The sequence below is a fragment of the Monopterus albus genome, unplaced genomic scaffold (genome assembly GCF_001952655.1).
Source record: "Monopterus albus unplaced genomic scaffold, M_albus_1.0 scaffold644.1, whole genome shotgun sequence".
Taxonomy (NCBI): Eukaryota; Metazoa; Chordata; class Actinopteri; order Synbranchiformes; family Synbranchidae; genus Monopterus; species Monopterus albus.
In genome coordinates this window covers 14,258-23,683 of record NW_018128524.1, presented here as the reverse complement: position 1 = coordinate 23,683, position 9,426 = coordinate 14,258, and the positions used below count along the sequence as shown (strand labels likewise).

The window sequence follows — 9,426 nt, the reverse complement described above, 5'->3', positions numbered from 1 at the left end:
AGCCTTGTGACCTTTAGATGTAACGAATAGTGAACACTGAGCCTTCACTCGAGGCTAATGATCTTTCAGTGCTTCCTGTCCTCCTCTCACTTCAGACTCAAATGTTATGAGTAACATCTGTGGTATCGGTTCTGCCATCTGTCCATCCATGCCAACGAGACTTAGACATTTTCCATCCTAAATCACAACATCAGTCTTTCCTCAGCACCTGGACCTAAATAACCATATAACCACTGCAACAATGACTCTGAATTTCTGATCTTCTGCCTCTGTGCTCAGTGTTTGGTTACGTTTTGGTAACAACTTTAAGGTTCATATTACTGTTTCAAGTACAGGGGCATGTACATCTTACTTATCCAGGTACTGAGTCCGAAAAAGTTTCACAAATGTTTTCACAAAGCTTCACAACTCTGTTCACTGCTGCCTCTACATAACAAATTCATACTGAAAACATTTGTTTTGGGCCTAATTGACTCTTCTTCAGGTAAATAGCCTTTAAAGGAAGTAAACAGAGTTGCAAGCATTGTTAAAAGTAACATTAGCTGTTGCCAGATGCAAATATATAATGTTCAATATTCAGATTAGATTAGATTCAACTTTATTTTCATTACAGATGTACAAGTACAAGGCAATGCAGTACAGTTTAGCATCCAACCAGAAGTGTAATAACAGCAGTGCAGAGTGCGCAGTATCTACAGGAACATAATTCACATCTATAAATTAAAATTATCTACCAAATAATGACTAAATAACTTATTATACTTTCCAAATATTACAAAAAGGCTGTACAAATGGTTGAACCTGGACCAACTTAGTAATCCCCTACCTGATACTTTAAGATAAATCCCAATAATGTTGTATCAAAAATGTTACAAATAAAATTCAAACTATCTCTAATTGTCAGCAATGAACCATCAAATTCGATGTTTTATTTCTATCTTTATTACAAAAAGCTTTGTTGTTCACTGCTTTACCTTTGATTGGTAATCAAATTTTGCCTGAGAGGCAGAATCCAGGGCAAAATATGTCCAAATGTGTGGTTTCCCCCTGTAGAGCACAGTGTACTAACTGACAGCAGATGTTGATCTGTTCAGAGCTTCTCCCATCTGTATTTTGGAGGTCGGACAGTTAAAGGTCACAGTTTACTGGGGTTTTAATAAACGAGTCAACATTTTTTCTGGCGAGGACACCTTTCCCAATGCCACAGCTGTTAATGGATGGATTAAACCAGCCAGTTTGCAACCTGATGTGGCTGTGTTCTTGACTTTTTTTTGAATCACAGCCCTCTGTGTTTAGCTGAAGTTTGTGGCTGAGCTTTCACTTTTGCAATATGAGCAGATTCTGCCCTCTTCTTACCTTCACTGTCCTCCTCTGCTTTTATTGCAAGCTGTTTCTAGGTGGTACCAAGGAAAGCACAGGTGATACTAACAACACTGTCCCAGTAAACCATGTGTAACAGTGAGTTGCCCAGTGCTTTTCAGGGCCCTCAGACCTCTGTAGTGCTCATAACCAGGTAACAGAGATGAATCGTACTGTGTAATTCTTGTTGAATGCTGCTGCTCAGTGTGAAAAGGAAGTGAAGGGGCCACGGGCGCTTGTGGTTTGAGTTGTTGTCATGGTGCAAAAGTGTGAGATTTGAAGTTTTAACCCAGACATCTATTGTTGTTGTTTTCCTTTTGCTACTTAGTCTCTGTTCAGAGTTGGGACATTCATGACTTTCACTGGACAATGATGAACTTGAGACAAAACCTCTGTTGAGTTTTAGTACTTTATTCTTTTCTTATTTTCTTCTTTCATGTCCATGTTTTGCTCAAAAATGTTGACATGTATTGTCAGCGATTTACCAAACCTGCCTTTTCTGTGTGTGGGTCTGTGGCGGTGACAGGAACTTAGTAAGTGGTTTTTCTCAGAAATAGAAACGGAGAAAGGAGGTTGCTCCACTTTAAAACCCACATACAGTATGTGCTTTAGCAGATTTAAGTAAATGACCTGGATGTTGTTTTGCTGTGTGACAGGAAACGCGTTTAGTGCTGAGCCAAGACAAAAATCTCTCTCAAAGGTCAGAGTAACGGGCTGTGGTCACATGTTGGAAAAGACAAGAAGTTCAAAACCTCACATTAAGTTTTAGTTAGATGGATTTTACAAACAAAAGAAGGAAGTGTTAAAGACATTACTGAATGTTTGATAGAACATATTTAGACATTTTTGATGAGATAAGAATGTTTAATAATAAAATCTAAAAAAAACAGTTTGGCATTTTTAAAATCTGCTTATCTACGTTCTAGCTGAGTGTTAGATTAGATGATTGACACCACACAAGCACATGGTATTTTAGTTGAATGACGTGTCAGGACTTCATTAGTCAACTCATGTTTACATTTTGATATGTATTCTGAAAATATAAAATAGGCACTTTAGGTTGAATGAAATTAAAAACGGAAAAGATTCGTTGATCCCACTAAAATTGTACTTGTTGTTTTACAGTGTACATTAAATATTAGGCTACAGCCAGAGTCTTGTTAGCTTAGCTTAGCATAAAACTGGTAACAGTTTAGCACACAGCCTGGATCTGTCCAGTAAGTTAGAACAAAACCTGTAAACTTAGTCTGATCTGTAAAATTGGTGGAATTTCCTTTTAATTACAAAGAATGCAACTTCTGTTCTCCATCTCTTTGGTGTAATCACAATAAAAAAGGTTGTATCAGAAAAATCTTTCAGCATGGTAACATTACAGCATATATGCTAATAAGATAAGAATGTTGCTTCAAAAAGCTATACAACACACAGTGTGAGTTCTGGGTGTTTCTGGTCGGCTAGCATGTTTGAGAGGACTGATCAGCTGCAAAGCAGTACAAAACCAAGTAGCGCTGTGGCTGCTGCTGGTCAGCCTTGTTCCTGACAGGCTGCCAGACACTCGCGCACTCCCAGACAACGAAGTGCATCACCTAAATAACAAAGCAGGTCATGTTAGTGTTCTCAAAATGACTCGAGCATTTTCTCTTCTGCCCCTGCTCTGGTACATGGTTCAGCCGATTCAACTCCTTGGTCAAAGCTCTGCAGTATGCGATGACTTGAAGCGCTAAGCAGGTGCATCATCCTTGTTGATAAGCTCTAGTGTGCCAGGCAATATGTTATCCACAATGTGTGGGACTAAGTTATCCAAGAAAATAAATGTCCCTATGTCGATGCACATTAGGGCTTTTAAACATTTTCACATTTTAAATTTACAGCAGCGAAACAGACATCTGTGACTTACTGTGCTGTCTGCGAATGTACATGCATAATATCATGATCCCAATAAGGATGACAATGTCAAAAATCATAAGGTAGAAGAATAACACATTGTGTGTTTCCAGCACCTGAAAGAAAACAGGAGCATTGTTAGACCAACGTACATGTTAATACATGCCGACACTGTAAATGTGATGCTACTGGCACAGTGGCATTGACGCCAGAACTCACCTACACTAATCAGATATGCTGCTTTACCAATATCCTCAGTGTGTTCATGACTAAAACACACTGCTTTGATTTTCTGACCATCAACATCCCCTCTAACAATTATTTACTCGTAATTAGATTTGCCATGTTTGGAAACGTCTTTCTGCTCCAGAAGTGTGAGTTCTTGAAGAAAGATATTTTCTCCAGAAGTGTGAGTTCTTGAAGAAAGGTGGTTACATGTAGATATTTGAGCTTTTCTGCATGTTAAAGTAACAGTGCTAACCACTGCACCACTGTGCCACCCTCATTATATACTCACTGTTATGGTATTAAGTTGAACTTTATAGTCATTGATCTGGTGTATAATTAAAAACACAGGTTACAGACAACAATGTAAATACACTGCAACAACACACATAGCTGCACTGTGACAATTTAAAGTGAGTGATATTATTTACATTTTAAACTATTACAATTTGAAGTTCTGAAGGCAGATATCTGAATATTAAAAACGCCCTGGGCTGTTTGTCACTCCTATAGTCTGGACTAAACCTACACAGTCGTCTGTGTCTTGGCCAAGACTGTTCAAAGTGTAGCACAGAAGGTCATTACAATCCTTACACATGTCTGCAGAACAGAAATATATGTTTATCTTATGATTTCAGTGCTTTTCGACCCATGACATGTGAATCAGAGAAGATACGTTCATCCTCACACAGTCAGACCCAGATCTACCCCCACACATCTACTTAGTCCGATTCTGTTAGACCTGAATTTGACATGTTGGTGAAACATTTTTCACCAAAAGGTGACGTATGATCGCTCAATCAGGAAAATAATCTACCTGTATTCTGTGCCATCGTGGACTGGGACAGGAAAAGGATGACCATGAACGCCATTGTGCATCCTGGATTTACAAAAAGACCAGTTAGTTCTCAGAAATAGAAATGAAACAGGTTATTTGTCTGGTGGTGTGTTGTGAAAAGCCACAGCTGCCCGACCGGTTTCTCTTCCCAGTTTGTCAGGTATCGACCGAATAAAGCTGGCAGACAGTTGGTCTCTGCGTGCACACAGACAGGCACAAACATGCTGGGAAATGCATATTTGCTACTGTAGACTAATGTACTTACACATTTTCTGGGTCCATTTTATGACAGAGTCAAAACCATCATATTCATCCTAAAATTAAAATCTTCTGAGAAAACTCCTGGTTCTCTTGGTTCATCCACTGATGACAAAGATCTTCTCAATAAATCTGATGTTTCAAGTTCCTGTTTTCTCTCATTCCAAACGTAAATGGTGAACACACACTTCTTTACCTTTAAGCTCCATCAAAGTTCAGCCACCTCCTTCCTCCAGCTCTCGGTACCACAGTGGTCTGATTACAGGTGTGTACAGTTATTGAGGAATTAGATTTATTGTGTCAAAGATTTCAACACAACACCATTAATAAAAACATTTGACCTACCTGTACAACCAGCAAGAAGCAAAAACAGGCCGTTAATTATACTCGTCTTCATTTTGAAATCTGATTTGATGCTCTTAAAATGATTAACACAGATATTAACCCTGGTTATTTTCAGTCATAAAGAGATTCTACTTTCGGTTTTAATTGGAATACAGTGGGTACAGAAAGTATTCAGACCCCCTTAAATTTTTAACTCTTTGTTATATTGCAGCCATATGCTAAAATCATTTAAGTTCATTTTTTCCTCATTAATGTACACACAGCACCCCATATTGACAGAAAAACACAGAATGTTTGACATTATTGCAGATTTATTAAAAAAAGAAAAACTGAAATATCACAGTCTTACTGCATTTTTTTCACTGATGTATTTTGTTTCATTAATCACATTATCAGTTATAAAACAAATGAAGTGAACAATAAGTGGCCTGTCCACAACAACCTAATGTTAAGAAGAACCTCGGAGCAACGTCCCGCATTTGAATCAAGAATATAAAAAAAAGAAATTGTTTATGTTAAGATTCCAGCAGTCAGGAGAACAACTGGCTCATCACTGTTACACTGACAGAAACTCTGGGTGTAATGTTTCTGCTTCATTTCATGGAAAATATTTTTCCACGTTAATAAAATGAGCGGAGCTCATTGTGTAATCTGTCTTTTTTCTTTTAATAAAAGCTGTTTTTCTGGAGCCACCTGGTTAAAAACCTTTTTGGATGGATGAAAATCCTTCATCCTTTCCTATGTTTTCACCTCGTAGCTGGTCAGAGAACAGACTGTTCTGGTGGTGTAGACCTGCTGTTCTTAGTGTTTCCATATTGTTAGTGTTAATGTTGTGTGTGTTTTCCTCATTCAGTGGCTGTAGCTCCTGGTTGTTCTCCTGACCGTCCCCTGTGTTGTGTCCTCTCCTGGTTTGTGCACCTCTACAACATAAAACAGCTTGTCAGTACCGTCCAAACGAGTTCTCTGCCTTCTGCCTCCATGCTCTTAGAGTTTTGCAAACTTCTGTTATAGACTGAGGGAAACTACAGATGGAAAAAGAAGTAGTAATTACTCTACTACGCAATCCTCTGGCAGCCAGCACTCAGACTTCCTGTACACCGCCCCTTGGCATTTGTGGACGTAGTCCTTCCAGTTCCAGGCAGTTTCTCTCCGCTTCCATCTGGACTTCTGCAAAACCCACATTACATCCAGAGACGTTTTGTCATTTGTTGCCAAGTGCTGCTCAAAAGGGGGTTTTGTTGGGTTTTTCCCTCTATATTAATAATAATAATAATAATAATAATTATAACAGTAAGGTCTAGACTTTACTGTGTAAAGTCTCCTGAGACGATGACTGTTGTGATTTGACACTGTACAAATCAAACTGAATCACATTATATTCTTTTCCCTGCTGACCTGCATGTGACCTCTGTGGTCCACTTCATGTACAACTAAACATGTGGCCGAGGTGCAGATCAGACTAATGTTTACATGGAAAGTGAACAATATGTGTGTGAGTTTAACTGTGGGCTCAACACACTCTGTCCACGTCACCACATCAAGACCAAACTACTTCCTGTCTTGAAACTGAAGGTTTCACTGGGCTTTAATCATCATGAATGTAAATCCTAGGATGTGACTAATAATCAGATGGTCGACATAACACACATTTATATACTGTGTAAGTTCAAACAATGCAAATGAAATTAGAACAAGTTTCATGTCAGGAAGCTGAGAAAGATAAATGAGAGACTTACGTTGCTCTTTGTAGGATTTTCTAGTGAGTCTGACAAGAAGAGCAGCAATGGCAGCAACAAGAGCAGCAAGAAGACAACCAACAACAGCATCTGCAAAGGTAACAGAACAAAGAACAGCAACTATTTTCAAAAGTCTTTAACATCTGGAATGATATGAGACACTGAGTTAATGTTGTCAATGTTCCACTTTAACTTAATTGAACTTATTAAACGCTGCTTTTTCAGTGAGCTCAGACATTTCAACACTTCATGTCCAGTCCGTCCTGTTTCACCAAACAACTGTTCTATGAACATAAACTGAATGAGAGACTGTGAGAAGTGGTTTCACAAAAATAAACTGTTCTGTGGCCAAAGCCAGAGACAAACATGTGACATGGAGCTGAGTAACAGTTTTATCTGGAGCAGCTGTGAAGATACGTACAAGTTCCTGTCGAGCTGTTTGTGTCGTTTGGAGTTGCCACGTCTTTGTTTACATTCGTTGGGCGTTCTTTTAAAACAGCAAAAACACAAGAGCATTAGTTTACGTGACAGGATTGAGGACTGAACATGTTGCTTTGTAAAACTGTGTTTTATCATGAGCAGTACACTCTGACACAGCTCGGTCTGTTTTGTTCTCTTCAGTGAAACAAACGTAGTAACTTTATAAAAACTGTTCAGCTCCTCCTCTGCTGCAGCTCCAACGTTAAGTTTGGATCAGCTCCGTCATCAGCTCGGGTTCAGCCGCCGTCTGCAGCACAGACGACTTCACACAGCCTAGTGTTTAACTAGAACCAGGACCAGAGTGTAGGTTTGGTTCTGTCTAATGGAACCTGACCTCTGGTCAGCAGCTGTGTGGAGACACTGGCTGGCATCCAAACACAACACGTTGTTATTCTACACAACAAATGAAATGACATCTACTGGCCTTGTTGAAACTCCTTTCTCATCAAAAGCAGAGAGACAACAGTGTTAAATTACTGGAGACAGAGTGTGAGCGCCTGTTTGCTTCCTGGGTAACACAGAGTGTCGTCGTGTCGCTGAGCTTCTCTGTTGTTCTTTTCTTAATAAGCTCGTTTACCAGAGACAGAAGCAGAGTTTTAATGGCAGCTTCTGTGAGACAAAGGGAAACATGAATATGATCATGATTCAGGGGTTTGTTGGACCCACAGCTGAACTGTTTGCTCACCTGTAACGTGTGTCGTGTCCTCTGGACCCAGGGTTTGGTGATCCCTGGGCTGCAGCGGCGTCTCGCTTGGTGACATTTTAACAAACTTTGGATCTAGAATAATACAAGATTCCCAATGAGTTAGAACATTCATTTAAAAAAACTACAGTAACAGGACAAGAGCAACATGAGTTTGACAAAATAACCTCCAAATTTAAAAAATATACAATTTTTACAAATCATTCAGTTTAGGAAACATCAAAAAACTGTCATCGAGCTGAAGGTGATGACTTCAAATGTCGTCTTAAGCCTTTACTGTGTAAGCCAGTGACTGAACTAAACCTTTAATCTGGTTCTGAAAGAAAAGTAAATTTTCATGTTTTATGTACAAACAAATATTCTGATTCCAACTTTAGACGTGATCATTTACTGTGAGTCAGTTTAGTTCTGTCAGAGCAGGAAGGCCTGTGGTTTAAGTCCTCAGCTCTTCTCTTCTCAGAGTCTTATTGATCAAACAGCTGCTGAAATAAATCTGGTAGCAAAGTTTTACCGAGTCTACTTACCTGTGATGTTGAGGTCACAGCTGTCAGAGCTCCCATCGTTACCTGTGGTGACTTCACACAGGTAGAGTCCTGAGTCATTAGTCCTGAGTCTGGACACATGGAGTCTGAGTCGTCCTTCTCTGAGGACGTCTGTGTCCCACTGGACTCGTCCTGAAAACTGTTTATCCTGGGACTCTGGGACCTCGACGCCCTCATGGAGACGGAACAGGACTGAGGCTTTGTGAACAGTTAACAGTTCACAGAAGATAAATAGAGAGTCAGAGGAGCTGTGAGCTGTGGTTGTGAACGTCCACTCCAGTGTGACGTCTTCGTTCTCCTCTGCCTGATAGGAGCTCTGTGTCACATTCACTACACATGTTCCTGTTGAGGAGACACACAGGGAAAGTGAGGACCACACTGACTGACAACCTGGATCATTTCTTCTCACTTAGTGGATAATAAACTGACCCCAGACAGAGGAGACCAGGCTGCTGAGCATCAGGATGCAGCAGATCATCTGGTCCTGTGAGAGGAGACACAGGTGAAGAGTCAGAAACACAGGAGGTCACAGTTCCAGGTGGAAGAAGGAAACTCTCCAGTCTGACTTCATTCAGTCATGACAACACCTGATCCTGTTCATCATCCTGTTTGTTACTCACCACTGACCAAAAGCTTTTCTGACAAACGCCACAAACTCTGTGAACTACAACCACTGGTGTCGACTGGCAGATTAGAGACAAACCTACTGGTTGGTGGTCTCTGGAAACACTGGACATATTAAGGTGTTCGCTGTTTACAGGAACGTGTTTCTACCACCAGGTGGCTCCACCTTCACCTGATAAACATCAGGAAACAGATTCTTCTCTTCAGACATCATCAGCTCACTGAGCCTCCACTGGTTCTGACTCAGTGAGGATGGACTAAACTTAGGCCGATGTATCTGGAGAAATTATTTTTTGGCAGATATATCAGTGTCTGTTGACTGATAACTAACAAGAAATTGCAGCACAGAAATACCAATAATTTCTACTGAAACACTGGAGAATTTCAAAATTAAAGTCCCACAAGTTACAGAGGTGTTTCAAAATATAGTTT

The 9,426-nt window shown here is 39.9% G+C and overlaps 1 long non-coding RNA gene across 1 annotated transcript; it reads right to left on the bottom strand.

The window, feature by feature from the left end:
* Positions 1-5,341: 5,341 nt before the first annotated feature.
* On the bottom strand, positions 5,342-7,726 carry LOC109953375 (uncharacterized). Its single transcript, XR_002273904.1, has 4 exons — positions 7,067-7,726; positions 6,646-6,735; positions 5,961-6,076; positions 5,342-5,829 (listed from the first exon to the last, which is right to left on the bottom strand). It is a non-coding gene; the product is annotated as an uncharacterized LOC109953375 (long non-coding RNA).
* Positions 7,727-9,426: the final 1,700 nt, after the last annotated feature.